The following is a 22,257-nucleotide window of genomic DNA, read 5'->3' as shown; positions in this document are numbered from 1 at the left end:
TTAAAAAAAAAAAAAGACCCTAGTGAAAATACCTCCTTATCCATGTACCTCGGACACCCTTGTCTGGTCCTAAATTTATATTACGGATAGCTAGGTATACATTTGCTTAGCTGATTGTGAGCAGGGACCATATGCTAATTGCTTCATACATAGTAGGACCTCATTAATTAAAATAATACTAATAATCACATTGAATTGACTGGACCATTTGGTTCTCAGCCTTGCTGTTAAATCTTTTAATGCTACCACCCCTGGGAGGAGGGAGCAGCAAATGTTTTAATTCTTCAATACATTTTTCAAACATTTCTGTTTCCCAAAAGTGCCTGTAACTTACTAACAAGGCAACCATCCTTAGCAGGACTATTTTCACTTCAAAGTGGGACAGGGTTGAGAAAACTGATTTTAGTAGGAGAGGTGGCCACTTGGTAAAAAAAATAAGACCCCTCTTCACAGGATCACCTCAGTGGGATCTAACGAAAGCATATATCAGGCAGCCTCATGGCAGTCTCTTGGTGAGACCCTTTCTGCCTTTTGGGTAGTAGTACAGGTTGATGACCCGTCACTAGCAATGCCCTTCAACTTATCTCCTGCTTCCAGGGAACAAGGCAGATTACAGCCATTGTGAATAAGGGAAGCCTGAGTCCACTGTGTCCACGACTCCATCTTGAAGAAAATGGGAGAAATGAGACCAGTGGTTTGATAAATTATATCAAAAATAGTTCCTTCATGCTAATGGAGTGTGAAGAAGCTGATGTACTGGAGATGATCTATAATATTTCATATTTCTCAGAGGAGAAAAATGATAAACTTGATGATGTGTGATTTATTCATGTTTCTCCAGATGAAGAAAAAAATCCTAAAGTCAACTGCCTGTTTCTTACTCCCAGAAGCTGGCTTGTGGATTTTACACTGGGATTGGAGGCTGGACTTGTTTAGAGAAATGCCTAGAGAAACTTTGATTAATCACCAGACCTTTGGCAGTTGGTCAGGAGAGGGTAATTATGCCAGCATTGTTCCTATTTTATCATCACTGTTTTATGGCTCTACACCACCAGGTGACAGATGTGTTAATTATTACGTTTCTTATCCAGGACTTCTCTTCTCATGGCTTTGGCCCTTAGTCCTTCCCTGCAGCTCAGCCCTGGACAGCGGTAACTTCTGCAATCAAAGTACCGCTCCTTGGAAAACATGCTGAGAGGGACATGGTTATCAGCCCTGCTGTGTGCAGACTCTAACCACAGGGGATCTGGTTAATTCCCTTCCCTCTTCCTTCTGCCTATCACCCTTTGGGTCAAGTGCTGCTCAGAGCCAGAAGCTCTACTTGCTTCTTTAATAACTGAAAATGGCACCCCTGGCCTGGGCCGTTTCACTCTAAATAGGCCCCTGGAGGAGGTTAGAAACAGAGGTTCGTCTTAGGCAAAGCGATTTAGTAGGTAAAATTGTCCTTGTTCTTTTTCTTTCTTTTCTTTATATATTTTCCCCTGCTACTCCTTCCCCTATTGGCCAAGACCATAATAGGACTCTCCTTACACATCTCCTACCCACCTTGCCATTTCTTTACTAGATTAATCTGTCCCCTAATCATAGGCCACCTGCCTATGATTGACCTGCCTATTCATTGACCAAGAATATAGTTAATATATTTGGTAATTTTATTTTCGTGATTATGTTATGGATACTAAAGGCTTAAGACTGACCTTTATAAGATAAATGATTTGCATTTTAATAAGACTTTTGGAGACTCCTTATAAAGGCACAGTAGAAGGATACCATTCGTGGATGTGGTAGAGAGAAAAGAAGGCCCTCCAGAGAGTCTGGGGCATGCTTTATAAAGTGACCATTTTCTCCATGTTCTCAGGATCAGCCAAATGTTACATCTCTGAGATTATGGGTGCCCATCTGCCAAGATCCTTTTTCTGGTCTCAAACTATACATTCAATTTTTTTAAATCTGCTATAGTTCCATTTATAGGCACCACATTGGTGGTTTCAGGAAAATAGATTTCATTGTATAAATAGATTTCAGGTTCTTCTAGTGATTTAGAAATCATATAGACATCTTGGAATATGATTTATAGATAAATAATGGGGTTCAGGACATTTCCCCCAAATACGGTTCCTTGGCATGTTAAATGTTTCAAGCTGGAGGAATTTGAGAGTGGTAGGAGCAAAAAGGACTTCTGACCTTCCCCCAAAGTGTTTATAGAGCCTCATATGAGAGATATGATAAGCACTTCCTGTCACTGGGGGAAAGGAACTTGCTTATCCCTCAAGAAGGAGGGACTCCCAGAACTGACCTTGCTTTGTCTCTACCAGTTTACTGTACTTAGCTCATACCCTTTGTCCTGTCACATATATTCATGGCTTCTTACTCTTCATCCAACCTAGCTTAACCACTTTCTGCAGGCCTTCACTGTGTTCTGAGGGCCCACTTGTCATCTACAACTTACAGTGAGATTTGTATGATTTTCTCTTACTAATCTCTTTTTTGATGAGAGCCCCCACTGAGAATTTAGCAGGGCAAAAGGAAAAGATATTTTTCCTCCCTTATAGTTTGTGACAACGAAAAGGGGCAGTGAAAAGGCTGGGACACTCCACTTGCACCAGAGACTACAGTTGAGGTCCAAGACAACTGACAAAAAGCCAGGAGAAGGTAAGAAATTCTTACCATATCAGTTTCCTGGATCTCTGGCTGTGGTGTTCCGTTGAGAGAGAAAGGTAAAATTTTTTCTTTGTCCCTTCCTTTCTGAATTCACACAAGCAAGAGAAAAACCTTGTGTAATGAATGCATTTGTATGTTCTTTTCTTATTAATTTGTCTTTTGTTATAAGGGCCCCAGCCAAGAACTTAGAGAATTTGTCTTCTCTACAGCAATCTGTCTGTTGATACCCTTTCCCTGAGAGTTTATGTGGCCCTCTTATGTCTCCTGTCTGATTCAGGTAAGAACCAGCAAGCTGTGACTTGCAGCCCCATCATTTGATGGTTCCCATGAAGTAGAATCAGAATGTTGTGATAGTGTGATCCCATATGACAATTATTAGAGGTTTAGAATGGATTCTAGAGAGAGGTAATTATCAGAACAAATCTGGTCCAAAAAATTCTATCTTCTAAAACTGCCTCTAAAAAAAATAAAAAGTGCCCACATACACATAAACCAGTTTTGTTTGTTTCAACAGAAGGTTCATTCTCTTGGACTCTGGATACCTGGTTTTGAGTATTAGGTTTTATTCTTGTAATTTAACTGCTCTGTGACTTAATTTCCTCATCAGGAAATTGTGGTGGCATTAATGCTAAATAATGAAAGTGTAAGTTATATTTTTGCCTCAAGTGCCATTTAAGTGATACTGTATTTAATTTACTATTGTAGGAGTAATATTGTAAAAGCATTCAATTTGGTTAATCATTTTCTCTGTTGACTTCTTTGTGGATGTCATCTTCAGCGTTTATTCACAGTCACACAATTCTTAGAACTTTACGTGGTGGATAAAATCCCACAGAACAATATATTAGAGGCAGTATCTGCTGCCTCGCACAGCTTGAGGAACCCCCCCCCCCTCAGTTTACATGAAATACTCACTAATTAACCATGGAGTATGGGGAGTGTTCCTCTAGCAGTTCCCTAGCCGAAATAGCTTGGGGCCGAAGAAAGCTTCACAAACACACCTATAATCTAGTTATGCCATTTTGTAACAGCTGAATGAACTGAAATTTAAAGAAGGAAATTTAATAGAACATAGAACTCAGTGGGTGTATTTAATGGAGAAATAATCTATTCCAGTTTGACCAGTGAGGGTGAGTAGTCGAGGGAAGTTCAGAAGACTCCGATTTTCTTTAAGAAGTCTGTCATTTTCTTCTGTCACTTCAGCCTACTGGTGATTTATCAGTTCTTCCATCAACAACTTTTCTTTGATGTTTTTTTAAAAAACCTGTATGTTCGGCCTTACTTCATCTTACTTCCTTACAGGCCTTCCGTTCCTTCCCTTCACTCTCCTCCCTCCCTCCCTCCCTCCCTCCCTCCCTCCCTCTTTCTTTTATTTCTTTCTTTCTTTCTTTCTTTTTTCTTTCTTTCTTTCTTTCTTTCTTTCTCTCTCTCTCTCTCTCTCTCTCTCTCTCTCTTTCTTTCTTTCTTTCTTTCTTTCTTTCTTTCTTTCTTTCTACAAAGCATATTCAATTCAGTATAGTTATCATGCCTGATCTTAAAAAGAAATCCTGTTGGTTCTATACTTCTTTTTTTAAACAAGAGTAGCCACAGAATATAGAAAGTAATTTCCAAACTGGCTCCAGAGGAGGCAAGTGCCACAGCTGGAGGGAAAGCCTGTGCAGGAGGTAGGGAAGGCTTTCTGGACTGTCTGCCGTCGAGAATGAGAATTTCTTCTTCTGACTCTCCATTTCTTCTGGACGTGAGGTGTCCTGTCTTTTCCCTTCTGGCTAGCCAGAGACAAAATTTTACCTATTTTAAGGTTTGAGGCTTTTCCAACCTTCTAATTTTTGGTCCAAAAGCTGTCTGATACCAAAGAAGAGAAAAAATTCCCTTGTATTGATCTGGTGGCTACAGACAGGGTGCCCTCTGGTATGTTTGTCTTCCAGAAGTTAGAGGTATGCATCTGAGGAAACCAAACCCAGGGAAGATCCTTTTCTTACAATATTGAATTTCTTTGTTGTGACTGAGCTGGATGCGTAAACAGATTTTGGGGGATGCTTCCATTATTTCAAGGCTATATTTTGAAATAATCTATATTTCCTCCAGAACTGTTCATCTTAATTATAGTTCATACATGAAAGTGAGATTCATGTGGCTGCTACCAAATGTGACTATTAGGTGCTTTTGAAATAGTTAACTGTGTGCTATCTTTCACTACAGTTATTTATGTATCTGTCTCTTCCATTAGATTTTAAATTTCTTGAAATTTTATATCCTCCTTGTTTAGCACAGGGTGGCACAAAGTAGGCCCTTCATAAATTGATAATCACTAACTTATGTGTGGGCATTCATTTCAACACTGTTGACACTTTCTTATCCAGGGACAGCAAATAATTTAAGGTATAAAAGTCAAAAGTTTGGATTTGGGCCCAGATGATATTAAGCTACTTTTTCTGACAGTTATTCATAATAAAATCAAGCCCCTTGGAAGTCTTTTCTGGTGTGCAAGGCCACTTGTCTTACTCTTTGTGATGGCAGGAGGACATGCATCAGGTTATCTAAAGATTGAATGGATTATTGAATTTGTGGCTTGCAAAGAAAGAAGAGCTAAAGCAGCCATTTAGGGTTGAAGATCAGTCAGGAAGACATTTCATTCTACTTTCGGAGGTGATATTAGGATGAGCTTTTCAGAAGCATTCGTAAGCTAAAGTCAAGCCTATGTAGTATAGACCTTCACATCTTTCCATATGTAGAATCAAAGAATCACAAAAGCTGATTCATACCTGATAGGAGTTTCACATTATTCTTGGAATAGGTCATCACTAGTGGCATAGGGGAACTGAGCCCCTGCTGCCCAGCAGGAACAGCATGAGAGTGGGCATCTAGACCTAGAATTTGTTGAGGAAAAAATATTGTACTAAGTATTAAAATTTTACATGAAAGCAATAGATAAATGTTTTAGAAAATGCAGATTTCCATAAGAAATACTGCCCATCCTGAAGGAGGAGATATTTTGGTATGGATTGGGCACACCTATCAGGTTTTAATAAGCTCTCTTTTCTGCATAGGATGAAGATCTTTTTACTCTTGTAGAATTGTTTTCGTGTGCTAGTAGAGTGTTGGTTGTTATTATAGTTTGTCTTTTTGCCTGTATTTGTTGCTTACTGCCATTTCTGAACCAAGACATAAGCTGTGCAGCTACTGCAAAGACAGATAATAATATAATGATTTCTAATACTCATACCACACTTAAAATGTATAATTTTAATAACTTTATTTAACCCTTAGAGTAATTCTGTGAGGTAGGTACTTTTATTATCCCTGTTTTCCAGATAAGGAAACTGAGACAGTAGAGGTTAAATAACTTGCCCAAAGTCTTGCAGCTAGTAAGTGGTAGAGTCAGGATTTAAACTCAAGTATTCTGGCTCTGTAAACACTAATCTATATACTGCTTTTGCAAATCTTATTTCAGCTTGACAATGAATTTAATAGATTAGTAGGAGATCAGTAGGAAAGCCATTCCAAAGAGTTTAAAAAGTTACATGGACTTGAGAATATAACTAGTGACAGTGACGAGTTTCCACTCCATTTTATCTGTAATGTTCTACTCTCAACATGATAGTCACATATGCAAGTATTTGTGTGGTGTTTAGGGGCAGTTTATATTTTCAGAATAGCTGTGATTTTAAGTTTAAAAATAGTGTTTGTGGGATGCCTGGGTGGCTCAGTGGTTGGGCGTCTGCCTTTGGCTGGGGTCGTGATCCAGGGGTCCTGGGATCAAGTCCCGCATCGGATTCCCTCAGGGAATCTGCTTCTCCCTCTGCCTATGTCTCTGCCCCTCTCATGAATAAGTAAATTAAAAAATATATATAGTTTTTGTATCATCTATAGTGGTATTTAGGATAACTTTAAGGAAACATTAATCATTTTACACTTGATCTAAAACACATACACACACATACATATATATGATATCATACCAGACATATGTAAAGAAACTAAGATAATTACCTATTAAAAATAGTTTATTGTGGCTTTTTTTTTTTTTTAAGAGGTGAGGTGCAGAGGGAGAGAGAATGTCTTAAGCAGGCTCCATGCTGGGTGTGGGGCCTTGAGGTGGGGCTTGATCTCACCACCCTGAGATCATGACCTGAGCTGAAGCAAGGATTGGATGCTTAATCAACTGAGCCATGCAGGTGCCCTCATTTATCTTGGCTTCTGATTACGATATTTACATGAAATTTTTTTTTTCCCTTAAGACTTATCTTTTGGGTGCACATAGACTGGATTCTGCTTAAATATCCATTTGGCCAAGTCTTTCCTTTGTGATTAAGAGGCCATCTTGTGAAAAATGAGACTACAGTAAAGCAGTCATTCCAGCCTTGATTTTCCATGAGGGAAGCTTTGTCACCACTACCTATTTCTGACATTAAAATTATCTGCATTTATTAAAGTTTATGGATTCTTAGGCTGCATATATTTCCAAGCACTATTCTGTTGATACCAGACATCTAAGAATCAGCATGTGCAATAATGAGAGGAAGAAGAAAATAGATCATCAGACTTGCTCAACTGGCCTTGTTTTGAAATCACATCAAAAAAGAAAGCTGCTCGTCCTTGTGCCACGTTAACTCGAAGATATCTTTATAATATTAATGGGCATTGTGCTGTTGGCCCACCATTACTCCTGCCAGAATGACTTTCTTGTTTATCTAGTAAAGGGAAGGGTCTAAGCTTTGAGCATGTAATAATTCACTTGATAAAATCCAGGTTTTTGAAAAACAAGTCATATTAAAAAATAACCCAGAATTAGTTAACAGGTGATAAATGTTTCATTTACTTCCGTATCCCATCACATTCATTAGTAATGGTGATGCACTGACAATTATCAAATGCTGTTATGTGCCAGGCACTTGCTAAGTGCTTCTAAATGGAGAGGAGTAAAACATGCGCACCTTTGTTTTATTGAGAGTAGGATTTTATGATTCCACAACTGCTGCCTGAGTAAGAGCCAGGCTTGAAAGGCCAAGTATTTTATAGGAAGTCTTTGAGGAGGAAGAGGAGGACAAGTGCTCTGTGAGGGGCCCAGAGGCTACAAAGAGTGACAGTACTCTGAGATCAGGGAGAAGATAAGTTGTGACACCATCTTCCTGGGAGAGGGGAAGGGGTTAGATTCGTGGAAAGAGGTCTAGGAAGACATATGCTAAGGAGCAAAAGGGAAGGAAAGTTCCATCTGGAGAGTGGAAGTTGAGTTAGCTATGAGCCCATCTGAAATCAGCTGCCCATCAGGTATGAGCTTGAGAACAAAACTGTAGTATTGGTGACTGTACCATGAGTCTGGAGGATGTTGAAGGCTTCTTTAGAATTTTCTGAAGAACTTTGTACGAGGAGGATCCTCAGCATACTCTACGTATGAACTGTGCATTCTGTTGCTAGGGAATTCCACCATTTGGACATAAATGGAAGTTCTTTTTCCTCTATAAACTAGTTGTCTAAAAGTTCAGAGAGATATTTCTCTTTATCTGTAAAAAAGGAAATGTGCCCATAGAAAATTTTGAATAAGCCAGAAATTTCCAAGAAACATTTAAGAATTGTAGCAAGAACTGCCAGGATTGCTCAGTATCCATGATTACCCAGAGCAACTGATGAAAGAAGGACCATGAGCTGTATGTACCAGAGATGATATCAGTGACTCAAAAGGAGAACTGCTTGCATAGGCCCACACCTCATTTCTCAGGAGAGAGTGCCTATAAATGACCCTACCAGTTCTAATTAGATGATAATTAAAGCAAAATCATGTGAGTCAAAAACTGAAGAGGGACATCCTATGGCCAAGACTGGATAAATAAGAGTTTGAGAAAGAGGACAGGAAATCTCAGCAGAAAACTGGGATTGTAGATTTTTGCTATGTAAACCAGATTCCCAACTAGGGTGCTGAATTTTGACTAGGAAATGTTTGATTGCCAATTTCCTTAAGAAGGAGAGGTTCTTACGCACATAAGGTTTGAAGCCAGATTAATGCCTGTGATACCGTTTGGGGGATAATCAAGATATCTTTGTGGATGGCTATTTTGTGTGCCTGGGTCTCAATTTCTGTATTTGTAAGATGGGTACAAACATAGCTGTGACATATTAAATGAGATAATGTATGCAGTGTTCTTGGCACTTAACAGTTGCCAGCCTCTCTCTTGAGCCCCTCAGAATTTCTTTTTGTTCATTTCTTGGTATTGAGGGAGAGAGAAGAGTTCTGACCTATAGATAACCTGAGATATCAGCTTTATTTTTTGAAAATGCTGATCACCTAGACACACTGAGTTTGCTGGTATCCATTTGTTGGCCGTCTGGTGAAACCACCTTCTGTAGAGCAGTGTGTGTCAGCATGAAGGGGTTATTTGTGATCACAAGGTTGATTGTGATTTGAGGAGGATCATGTTAAGAATGAATAATAGCTGGATTGCTCATGATGCTTCATCTTAGAATGTTTACATTATGAGATCTAGATCACTTCTGATCCCAAGAGGCTACAGGGCCAAATGTTTGTTATGCATCTAATAAATATCACAGTAAGAAGGAGTATTGCTTTTCCAGCCTGGCACCTTTTTCCTGCTATCATTTCCCTTTGCACATTCTACCATACCTGAGGTTTTAGCCAAAGATACAGTAATAAGTGTTGATTAGTATTTAATGAAATTAAAACCTTTGCTAGTAAAGCCTTGTAGAATTTCTTTTGCCGAGGTGGACATTTGAATAGAATGAGAAATACTGTCCATTAAGGAGAAAAGGGGTACGTTTGTTTTCTTTTAAATATGATCATTAGTATTAAAACTTTTTCCTGCCAGTTGGCATGTTGCTCTCCTAGCAGCTGTTTTAAATTCCTTAATTGTCTATTGCTACTCGGTGATCATTTCACAAATTTCTTCACTGGTGCATAGTTTTTGCTGAACCAAATTCTGACAGTGGGGGTGTCAATCTCATAGGCTGGGCTGAGCTGAGTTCTAGTTACCCTTTTCCAGTACTGAGATAAGCTCTCATTAGACAGTGTATTGTCATGGAGCGCTAGTTCCCTAGGTCTCATTGGAGGTGATTACTGGGGAAATGGGAATCTGCAGAAGCTTTGGGTTGCCAGTTGTGTTACTTTTCTTTTTACGGATGTTGCTTGAATTCTGTTTAACCCAATATAGCTTTTTTAATGCTTACAAAGGAAAAGGAGTTTACTCAAGGACTTACAAGGTGCACACTCTTATGTTATCTCACTGCTTGTAATTTAGCTCAGAGTGAAGAAATTAAGCATTTTCACCATAGTATTTTCATTCTTGTATCGTTAGCCATTTCACACTTTGTTCTGTGTATATTTTCTGTTGAAATACTGTAAAACGTGTCTGTAAGGTGATATATACCCTTGAGATTAGATGATCTGTTCTTTCCAGAAACATCAACACAGCATATTTTTCAGGCATTAGGTTTAACTATAGTATGTTGAAGCCTTATTCAATTGGATATCAGATATTGTGCTTTTTGTTAGTATGGTGATATGTCACATTATATATGATGGTTCCATAATGTGATCCACTGCTTTCCTAGTGATGTGAAAGCTGGTAACACAAGCCCAAATTTTTGTTTATATATCAAATTAACACCTTTCATATCTTATTTCATAGTCATGCATTGCAGGAACATGCATTATAAAGTGTAGGGTGGCTTATTTTGTCTTTTTTTTTCTTGATTCATAGTACAGTCAGAAGGTAATTACCAGGTTTATTTAGATTCTCATGCTGCATATGTTCTTGTCTCCAAAATAAATAATACAAGATAATTTGTAACCATTTTAATTGTCTTAGTTTAACTGTAAATAGGCAGTGGTTTTTTTTCCATATAACAACAGACAAAGAAAGTGGTAATTGGGTTTACACGTCTAGATTGTATTTTTCTAAAGTTTATTTATTTATTTTGGAGTGATCTCTATACCCATCGTGAGGCTCAAACTCATGACCCTGAGATCAAGAGTTGCATGCTCTTCCAACTGAGCCAGCCAGGCGCCCCTTACACACCCAGATTTTAAAACATTTGCCCTTAACTGTATGCTTTTCTGCAAGTCATTTAACTTTAACTGTACTCTCACTATAAAAGTGAGCCTGGTAATTCCTTCTTCAGTAATGTTGAGAAGATTAAACGAAGTCACAGTGACAGTGCCCTTTCACAGAGTTTATAGCAGGTACTAAAAAAAATCCTGTGTTCCTTCCTTTCTTTCTGTTAGGAAGAGTGTCTCTTTTATTGATTAGACTTTTGCCATCAAAGGGAAAAAGATCCCTGTCTCTTACAAAATTTCTTAGGGAATGCATAAATTCAGTGTGGGCCTTCTAATTCTGACAAATAGAATATTGATTTCGAGTTCATTGCTGTAACTTGCCAAATGAAATGAAAGGTTTATGCTACTCCTTTCAAGTCACTTCTGATATATCTTGAGCAAACAAAGTCTGTATTTAATAGAAGTTTGCTAATTAGGAAAAGTTTTCAATTAGCAATAATCATGCTTTGGGTAAACCTCATTGGCTACAATACTGCCACTGCGCAGACCTAAAGTTTGCTAATTGGAAAGTGTTACTAACTCAACACAGATGTAGAAAATGAGAGTCTGAGAGGAGGCCATGGAACTCAACGAGAGAGTGGGATAGAACCTGCCACTTTGTTTTGCCTGCTAGGATGAACTTGACTGTACAAGGCCGTAGTGCTAATTACCTTTAGCATGTTTAAGTTCTCACTTCTCACTTGTCAGTGTAGAGACAGGAAAATCCTTATTGGTCTGTACATGTCACACTGCAGCAAGCTGAAAGCTGAAGGCATAAACTCTCAAGGCACTACTTCCAGAGACTGCTGATGTTCCAAATGGAATGTGGGGGATGGAATTCTAATTTCAGGAGCAAAATGACACAGAGGGGGGTGGGGGTGTTAAAGGAAGGCTCCTTGTATTCATTATTGTCTTCTGTGTCAGTGTGAGAGTTTGGTCTACAGGCATAAAAGCAAGCATGACTTGAACCCTAGCAAAACTACCATTAGATAGATTTTAGCGGCAATCTGAGAAAGTCAATATGTGCTCAGGAGAGGAAGAAAGCCAAATGATGAGAATGCCATCAACCCAGTAGGATTCATTTAGTGTGTAGTCGTAGATGGCATCCTTTGTCTTCCCTTTGGACCAGGCCTGACTATATCTAGACCTGCTGATGTAATGCCAAATCTGTTATCTTTAAAGTCTGATAGCAACCTGCTTTGACAGAAACCTACAGAATCCTGAGCCCTTCGTGGTTTCTTGATGTGATCTAAAAACGTGTTCACATCACATCAGACATAATGAGGGAAAAGAACTGCTTTTGAAGACACTAATGAACAATGATCATATAAGTCAGTGAAGTAGAAAATGCAAACAGGTGCAGACAGTTGTATGTCTTGAACAACATGAAGACTAATAGAACTAACACTTAGTGAGTCCTTACTCTATGCCAGGCACAGTGCTAACACTTAATTTTATTATTATTTTTAGATTTTATTTATTCATGAGAGACATAGAGAGAAGCAAAGACATAGGCACACAGGCTCCCTGCAAGGAACCCGATGTGGGACTCCATCCCCGACCCCTGGATTACTCCCTTCGCCAAAGGCAGATGCTCAACCACTGAGCCACCCAGGCGTCCTGTGCTGATACTTTATATGCAGCATTGTCTTTCAACCACACCACTGTGGATACTAAATTGTATCCTCATTTTATGATGTAAATTTTGAGGCTCAGCAAGGTAAATGACTTGCTCAAGGTCACATAGCTCATAAACAACAGAACTGAGATCCCAGGGCCAGCCATCTGATTTCAGAGCCTGAATGAAGAGCCTTTAGAGAGATCACTGATTTTTGCAATAAGACAAACCATTGGGCAGAAGAGTCGGAAAAATGTTAATCCCTGTAGAGGGCACTATTCAGGTTAAACTCACCCAAAATAATTTTCTAACATGATAAAGCAGGCCCATGGTAGCCACTGACTGTTTCAGATATGTTTGCCTCTGGAGAAGAAAGTGCACTGATTCATGTAACCCTACTGTCAGGGTTATTTAAATCTCAGATCCCACCTAGAATTCACTTAAATAATCTTTCATTATTTTCCTGTGTACTCTTATGATTTCTTTCTTGCCTGAGAAGAATAATGTTCAGCATAATTAATTCAATTAATTCTAGGCTTCCTCATCTCTGCATTTAGTATCCAAAGTACTTTCTTCTCTTTGGTCCCTGTTTTACCAAAATCTGTCATTTTGCTTATAAAATAATAACAACTGTTGAACCTGGAAACCCCCAGTGTAAGTTTGTAACTTGCCCAGATATAAACAGAATAAATAGCTTGACCAGAAGACCACCCCCACTGGTTTTTCTACAACCCCTTTGGGCACTTTTTGGAATAAACATGACCCCTATGCTTGTCCAGGAAATACCACAGTTAGCATGGTCACCTACCTTCTGGGCAAGGGCCACAAAGAGGGAGGGGACTTTATTGAGGGACTGTCAGAATGCTTTCTAGAGTTTGTTAATACATGTTTGCTATCTCTTCCACCCCAGGCCCATCAGGGATGTTAACCTTGAAGATAATAGTAACTGTCGTCAGTAGGAAAATCCAGCTCTGTTTTGACCCAAAAGGTAATTTAGGATGGCTTATGGAACCCGAAGCTAAACGTCAAATGTAATTAAATGTTACTGCTGTGTCTTGCTTTAAGAAGAGAGCTGCTGAGTTCTAGCACAGTGTAAGAGATATTCGACTTAACCATTTTGATTCTTTTCCACATTACATAAGAGGCCTTATCTCTGGCAGCACAGAAATTTTCCCTGAGGGACAAGGAGGTGTCACATTTCAGGAAATTGCTATAGTATTTCTTCAGCCTGATTTTGGACCTAGGTTTCTGATTGGTTTTCTTGAAATCTTCACCTGAGTATGACCCTGGAAGATGGTAGGAATGCTATCTTCAAGTATGTGTAACATTTTTAAAGAAATTAGTCTTGAAAAAAGCAAGTAGACTCTTTTTCAAAAATCCTTCCCCCAAATGCTTATATATTTGAATGGGAAAATCTCAGTAAGACACTGTTACTAATGTAAGTGCTAATTATTAAGAAAAACATAAATGATATCTCTCCATGAGGAGATAAAGTGAGGCCTTTAAAAAAAAAAGATTTTATTTATTTATTTGAGAGCAGAGCAAGGGAGAGAGCATGAGCAGGGGAGAGAGGGAGAAGCAGACTCTCCACTGAGCAGGAAGCCCTATGCAGGGTGCAGGGCTTGATCCCAGGACCCTGAGATCATGACGTGAGCCAGAGGGCAGACCCTTAACCGACAGAGCCACCCAGGTGCCCCTAAAGTGAGGCCTTTTGATACAGTGATGCCTACATCTGGAAATCAGACTCATTTTCAAGACATAAATCCAAGTCAGAATAGGAATGACTCTTTTAATATTAACACTAAATCTACTCTTGAATGGTAGAAGAAAGAAGGGGAGAATTTTGAAATTTTTGACCTCAAGGAACATATATCCCAAAGACCTTATAAGTTTCAGGAAAGCTACATTTTCCTCTTCCTTCCTTATTTTGTCTCTCAGTCCTAAAATATTCTCTGGGCAATCAATTTTAGAGATCTTTCAAAGAAAGCAAAACTTGACTTGTCTGCCTGTTAACTACTGCAAAAGTGTGTAGATTCCTGCTGTTCAGTGTAACTACTAACAGTAATAAGGAAACACCTATTATTGTCATTATCTGGAAAAAAGAAGCTCCTAGATTGGATTAAGTGAGGTTGTTGTGCTCTAAAGAAACGCAGCATTAGGCAGTAATGAAGGTGCAGTAGCAGAAATGAAGGCGCTCTTTCATCAGAGTGATTCTCCCCCACCCTTTCCTTTTCTGTCGGAAGAGGATGTGGAGTGAGAGAAGAGCTTGATCTGTTTGGGGAGAAAGTATCACAGCCTATTAGTTAGAAGAGATGAAATTGAGACAGCTTCGGGGACTCCATTAAGTGTGTGGTGTTTAGGCGGACTGTATCCCTAGGTAAGGAGTGCTGTTGAGGAGGAGAATGCACAATGAAATAATTGGGCTGGGGAAATCAACTGGGCTTTTGTGGCCTCTTATCTCCTTGTAGGGGTGGGGGAGGGAGACACACCCCGCCCACAATGCCTTTCTCCTAGCATAAAAGCCATACTGAATAAACTAGAGGGGAATTTCTTGCTGAGTACATGAACTGTCAGTGTATTTTGAATAATAAAAACAATGGGTATAATTAAATTTCATCTGGCACGGGAAGGATTCAGAGCATGTCACCTCAGAACCATCTCGCACTATGCTATTCTCCAGGCATCTGGATATCCGGTTGCTGCAGCTGATGGAGAATAATTCAGATTTGATCAGTAATGACAGCATCTGTAGGGACATGTATTAATACATTGATGTGTCTGGAAATAGGTTCTTAAATAAAACATCATCCTCATGTATTTATTTTCATTTTAAAGGAATAAATTGAAATCAGCAAATAGAAGATGACTGCCTTTTCCTATCAAGACACTCAGGCAAAATTTTTTTGGACATTAGTTAAGGGTAAGCTCTGTAGTTCAGGTACTGTTAATGTTCACCTGACTGCATATCTTTTGAGATCAGAAAAGGTACAGTGATAGCAAGTCCAAAGCTCAGATAATCATTATTGTACTCTTGGGGAAAAGATTTAAGAAACCATCTTTTTTTACATTCAGTATATATAATGATAGTTATGGCTAATATCCAGAATAAATTGACATGATGGCTAATTAAATACTCTTCCATGTGCTAGATACTTTGTGTACATATGCACAGTTGGTTCTATTAGAAAAAAATCCTGCTTATCTCCACTTCTGCTACCTGTTAGCTATTAGCTCTTGAGTAACAAATAAGCTTCTTTCAGCATTAGTTTTCTCAGAAAAAGGAGGGAACTAGACAAAATAAATTCTCTCTACTCCAGGCTCATGCACGCAAGCACACATGCATGCCTGGGCATCCCTCACCCACACACATGCATTCTATTTCTGAGTATATACCTGTTTGACACATATACGCAGATGTCCATACACATATGCAGAACATTCTTAAATAACACCAATTATGGGATGCCAAGGTGGTTCAGTGGTTGAACATCTGCCTTTGGCTCAGGTTGTGATCCCAGGGGTAATGGGATCGAGTTTGCATCGGGACTCCCTGCAGGGAGCCTGCGTCTCCCTCTGCCTGTGTCTCTGCCTCTCTCTGTGTGTCTTTCATGAATAAATAAGTAAAATCTTAAAAATAAATAAATAAAAATAACACCAATTACTTTTCCTCTTTTAAGTTTTCATTTTTTTAAAACAATTTATCCTATTTGATGCTAGATGGTGACACCCAGACCCCAAGGAAGAATATATTGTGATTTGTACAAAGAGAAATGTTTTATCCTTGGTTCATATTTTCAGAATTACAAATGTATATTTTTTGATATCTTTAAGAAAAAATTATGTGCAGTATTTTACACCATAGGTCTCACTTCTGTACTCCCACATTGTTAGCATCAGTTTGCTTGCTTCAGTGTTTTTGGTGGAACTGCAGGGATAGAGAAACATGGTCTGTTCCCTCCAGGAGCTCATTTTCCTTAGAATTCCATGAAAAAAAAAATGGATCAAGTGATAGAACCAGTTTTGGTCATAATAACAATCCATTTTTCTGTTATTAACCATTAGCCGAGAGAGAAAGAGATAAAGAACTGTCTGTTTATGTTTGTGCATGTGTTTCCTAAAAAGTAATAGGGTGCTCTGTGGCTCAATAAGTGGCACTATATAGCAGAATAGATTTGTAGATAATTAAGTAAAGCTAAATTTAAAGGTTTTAGTCCTGTTAGGATTCCTGTTGGTTAATTGTTTTCCCCATTGCAATGCATACTCTTGAAAGGCAGAAGCCTTCTATTTATCACTTTATCCCCAGGGCCTATCGTAAGTACCTGGTAACTAATAAATGTTGAACTGATGTATGAGATTTCCTTATCTAAGAGATTAAATATTATCCTCCTGGTCTAAGGGAATGAGAGATCCACATATATACCGTAGTAATTGTGTCTCCATATTCTGCCTATGAGTTCAGTTATTTTAGATACTCTAAACTTACAGAAATCAAGACTAATACTTTATTTTTTTTAAGACTAATACTTTAAAATTTTAATTTTGTCTATAGCAAATAAAGTAGATTATTTCAGTTTGGTGGCTGTGCCTGTCACCTGGTTTCACTGAAAAATTCAAAGTTAGGTAACCTGATAAATATCAGCATTATTTTGTGCTTTTTCTTTTTCCTGTCACACAGATAAAGTCTTTTTTTAATCACATCAGATAAAATCTTTTTTCATCACTTCACTGATTTCCTTTGTAACATTAATCATGTTTATGATCGGTTGTTTTTGTAATGATACAGTGTGTGTTGTCTCCACTAGTCTGTAAGCTCTAGGAGGTCAGGTACCACGTCAGTGTAGTATGCACTAGAATGCCCTGGTCTGGTCTAGTGTGGGCCTAATGCATAGCAGAGACTCAATGAATATTTGATGAACATTGACAGAATGAATCAAAACATTATGTAAGCAGCACATCCCAGCTTTTCAGTGTTTAGATGCCTATAATCATCATCTAATGGTAAAATCAGGTAATTTCTGGTGAGCACCTTTTGGGTGCCAGGTGGGAGGGAAAGAGATGCATAAGTTATCATTCATTCCTCTCAACGGCTTATGATTTGGTAGGTGAGACAGGTATATACAAGAATGAATATACCCTTGAACCAAGGTCACTTTGATACGTATTTTTCTAACTCATAAGATTTTGAGTCAGGATCATCAAAGTAACATCTTTGAAGCTTTGTAAATTGTAGAAGGTAAATCAGAGGTGTGATACAGAGAGAGACATTGGAGAGCATAGTAGCAAAGTTGCTGGGTAAACTCAGCAACAAACCACAATTACAACCACTGCTCCTTGCATTCATTCAGCACTTAAGTGATAAGCACTATTCTAATCACCCTGCATACATTATCTCATTTGGTTCTCTTAATAATCCCATGAAGTGTAGTTACTATTTTTATCAGTATTTGATAATTTAGGAAACTGAGGGTCTTATCTGAGTCATTTACCTAAGGTCACACAGCTAATAAGTGATTAGGATTTGAACTTTGACCTTTGACCAATGTTCTTGATTGCTACAGAGAGGTATGGAAATAATAGAATAAGGGGAAAGGAAGGAAAGATAATTCCTGCTAACTATATCAGGAAGGACTTCCTGGAAGAGGTAAGCCTTAAAGAATAATTCATACCTTGAATTGAATGTGTGCTAGAGTCATAGAATTTTAAACTATTAGTTTCCAAACAATAAACTCTAAAAGCCATCTGTTCCAGGCTCCTAATTTGCAGAGGAGAAAACTGGTATTTCTGAGGATAAGTGACTTACTATAGGACATATGGCTAATTAATTGGCATTAGAGCTAGTCTCCTAACTCCTCTGTCCATGTTATTCCCCCCCGCCATCATGCATTTTAGCTCATATTCACTCTGGTTTTTCATGACCACATTTAATATGATTTACTAAAATATTTTGCATCTTGGAGATGGAGACTTTTAGCAAGTGTGTATGTATATGTATGATGATTAGTCAAGCCAGGAAAAGGTCAGCGCAGGCATGGAAGAGATAAATATTAGAGACATGGAGATACGGAGATACGTGAATATCTATCCATCTATATTTTTTCTAGTATTTTATTATCATTTTATCGTTGCCTCTGTTTTCTTTCATAAGTGTAGACAACTGGGAATTGAGAGAAAGGATATGAATGAAACCCTAATAAGAAAAAACTGGTTTAAAATCCTAAAGTCTATGACCACTGCCCACCATGATTTCTCAGCTTCCTAAGTAACCCAGGATATTCCTAGCTTCCACTAATGCTTAGTAGCCAGTGACCTACCTGATTGTCACAATAAGATGACACAATGTATGTAAAGATAACTATATGACAGAAATATAGGATGCTGGCAGACTTGTCTGATTTCCAGGCCTAAACTGTTCCTCACCTCAAATGTAGTACCATCGTCTGGTATCCATGTTGCTCAGTCTGTTTCATTAGCCAAGTGATTGTGCCAGATTTATGCACTATGGAATAGTCAGTTTGGGACTGGGGTAAATACTCATTGCTCTGAGTGCTCCCTGTCAATCTTCTTCTTACATGGCATTCTGTAGTTGGGGATTGAGGTAGGTGTTTCCATGTATTTTTTCCCTTTGTTTCTCTCCATGATTTAAACCGTAAAACAAAATCTTGTCAGTACAGTCTGAGTCAGCAGATATTTACATCACTTGGGTGTAGGCTTTTTATAGACCAGCGGAAGATTACAGTAATTAGCCTATGCATTTCCTCATTAAAATGTCATTAGCGAAGGCTTTGTTCTTTTAAGATCTTCCAAATAAGGTTTATTGCATTGCATTCTATCATTAATAGTTTACTAGGAGCCAGATGTCTTATATAGGTATGTAGTAGCAAAGATTGCTTTGGACTTTTTAAAGGGTAATGGCCAAAAAACAGGCTTTGAAATAGATAAATCTCTAAGTTTCGATTGGATGGGGTCCCACTTTGTGTGCTACCAGTATAACTGCCAGTCCCTTTTCACAGTGCCTGCTGGCAGTGTCATACTCATTTAGGTATTGGGCCACCTACCAAATCCAGACTTATTTAAGAGAATAAGCATATGCTCTTATGCACAGACTGATTTGGTTAGTATCTTAGTAAGTTTGTGACTGATTAAAAATGTAATAAAGAATAAGAGGATAATGAATTTATTTTTTACTATAATCTAGTACACAGAATAAAGAATAAAAGCTTTTATTTATAAAGCTCAGAAAGAATATGAGCTTTGGAGTCAGTCCATTCTAGCTTCATCATTTACTTTGTTGTATAACTTTGACCATGATTATATTTAATCTTTATAAACCTAAGTTGTCTTGACTGTAATTACAATGGTACCTGCCTTATAATATTTGCATGTGATTAATGCATGTGAAGTATTTCACACTACTGCCTAGAATGTATGATTTATTAATACATTTGTAATAAAAAATAAAAGTATGATCGTATATGTATCTGTATTTCACCTGTTTTCTTGTTATGCATCTTTTACCTAATTTAAGAAATCCTAACATGAAATTCCAAAATGAATAAGTAATTGTTCAAGGGAGTGTTCATTAATACCTTTAAATGGCTTAAGACAACTCTCTTTAAAATTACTCACAAGGTGCATTGGAAGTAAATTACTCCATTTATCATTTTAACATTATTTCTACTCGGAACAGGAGCAAGTCAGGAAATACACATTGATTACCCCATTAAATTACTAGATAGTTAACCAAATAACTAAAATAAACTATAGCCTTGTAGTACTCTAAGGGTGGTTGGTTGGTTGGCTTACTGTTTTGTTTTTTAGCATTGCAATATCCCGAAGAGTTTTTTAAGAATAATTGTGTGTAGTTTTGTTGGTATGGGCAAATTCAGGTTAATTCAGTCAGTCAGTTGGAAAGTATTTCTATTAAGTACCTACTCTGAGCCAAGCGTTGTTCTTTGTGCCAGAAATACAGTGCTAAACAAGAGGAAAGGCCTGTTCTCAAGGAGCTTACATTCTAGGGTAAAGATTAATAAACATGTAAAGAAGCAAATGATTATTGTGGATATTGGGGGACTCTGGAGAGGGTGAGCTAGAATATGGGAGGTAAGGATCTGCATTAAGGGCTTAATGACTGGGAGGCCTCTGGAAGGATGGTGGGAGGTGGTACAAGTGTTCCAAGCAGAAGAATGAGCAAGTACAAAGCCCCTGAAACACTGACAAGCTTGTTAAGTTTGAGGAACAGAAGGAAGGCTTGTGTGGCTAGGATCTAGATCTCAAGGAAAGAAGTAGACAGAAAAGAGGATGACTCGTGTCAGAGCCTTTGAAAGCTCTGGGTGGAAATTTGGCTTGAATCCTGGTTGCATATGTGGTATGCATTGGTATGCAATGTTTTGGAAATATTCCTCACCAGTCTGTGAGGTGTTATTTTTGGAATTCAGAGAGGACAAGCAAACTGACAGGGCTTCCTTATGAAGCCCTTCCTTTTTTTTTTTTTTTTTTTTTTTGTTACTGGTAGAATTCTTGGTTATCTTTTTGTCTGGTAGTGAGCATTGGAAAGCCCTCAGATTGTTTTTACCTGGGGAGTGATGCTGATTTTTACAGAAGAAAAATACTCTGAGGGGATCCCTGGGTGGCACAGCGGTTTGGCGCCTGCCTTTGGCCCAGGGCGCGATCCTGGAGACCCGGGATCGAATCCCACATCGGGCTCCCGGTGCATGGAGCCTGCTTCTCCCTCTGCCTGTGTCTCTGCCTCTCTTTCTCTCTCTGTGACTATCATAAATAAATTTTAAAAAAAATTAAAAAAAAAGAAAAATACTCTGATTTGTGAAAAATGCACTGCGTGCTCACAGATGTGGAAGCTAGGAGCTCATCTTGCATGAGGTCAGAGAGATAGCAATAACTTAAGGCAGAATTATAGCAGTGAAATGTTAAGGGGTTGCATGTAGGCTTTATTTTGGATACAGATTTCGTAGGACTTAAGACAGAACAGATATGAGATGCAAAAAAAAAAAAAAAAGAGGAGTCAAATGACCTCAGGATTTTAGTTCAGGTAGTCAGATGACTGATGTCACTTATAGACATAGAGGGAAAGATTGTATGGGGCTGAATTTATAGAGTGAGAAGCAGAGAGTTGGTAATTTTGTTTTGATATAGGTTATGAAAGTAATGCCAGTTGACAGTCAAGAGAAGATACCAGCTGGGCAGTTAAAAGATTCTAGGATATTGGGGAGATGTCCAGGCCAGAGCTGAAGTTAAGGAGTCATCAGCATATAGATGGAATTTACAGCCATGGGACTGGCGGAATCCTCTGAGAAGAGAATGTAAATAAACAAGAGGACTCAGAACAGAGTCCCAGATACACTCTGGTAAGGAGAAGGACCCAGTGAAGGAGGAGAAGTTGGTGATGTAAGACAAGCAGTAGGTCACTGAAACAGAGAAAAAGATGTTGCATAAACAAGGATGTATCATGTGGTGAGCCATGTTTATGCTGTGGAGAGGTTGAATATGATTAGGACAGATAATTGTTCATTAACTAGAAATTAGACCTTTATACTGATCCTTAATATAATGCATTATTGAAACAAAAAATTAACCTGGTACCTGATGTGTCTCACGCCTGGTATTGTTTATCAGAACCCTCCTCCCTCCCATTGTAAAAGTCATGGGGCTTTTGATAGGAAAGCAAAACTGCAAGAAAATAGAGGAGAAGATCTTTTTAAAGTTATTTATGGGAATGAAAAATTAGATTGGGGATATAGGAATTAATGTGGATTCTTGTTTGTTACCTCAGTTTTAGAGTGATTTGCTGGGGACCTTCACCCTGATAACACTCACATGGTTTCTGTCAAGAATAAAGTACAATCTGCTATCCTATCACCCTTCCCACTCCCCACCCCGTTGTTCTACAAGCAGATGCAGTGCTTTTCTGAGTAAAGTT

At 38.4% G+C, this 22,257-nt stretch overlaps 1 protein-coding gene and 1 non-coding gene across 2 annotated transcripts in view; one reads left to right on the top strand and one right to left on the bottom strand.

Annotated features, from left to right (window-relative positions):
- AUTS2 (activator of transcription and developmental regulator AUTS2) overlaps positions 1-22,257 on the top strand; it is a 1,134,993-nt gene that overhangs the window by 576,880 nt on the left and 535,856 nt on the right.
- LOC112646409 (U4 spliceosomal RNA) lies at positions 11,074-11,216 on the bottom strand. Its single transcript, XR_003127638.1, has one exon. It is a non-coding gene; the product is annotated as a U4 spliceosomal RNA (small nuclear RNA).

This window comes from Canis lupus, chromosome 6 (assembly GCF_003254725.2).
Source record: "Canis lupus dingo isolate Sandy chromosome 6, ASM325472v2, whole genome shotgun sequence".
Classification (NCBI taxonomy): domain Eukaryota; kingdom Metazoa; phylum Chordata; class Mammalia; order Carnivora; family Canidae; genus Canis; species Canis lupus.
Note: the sequence above shows the minus strand (reverse complement) of the source record. Positions and strands in the feature narration are given on the sequence as shown.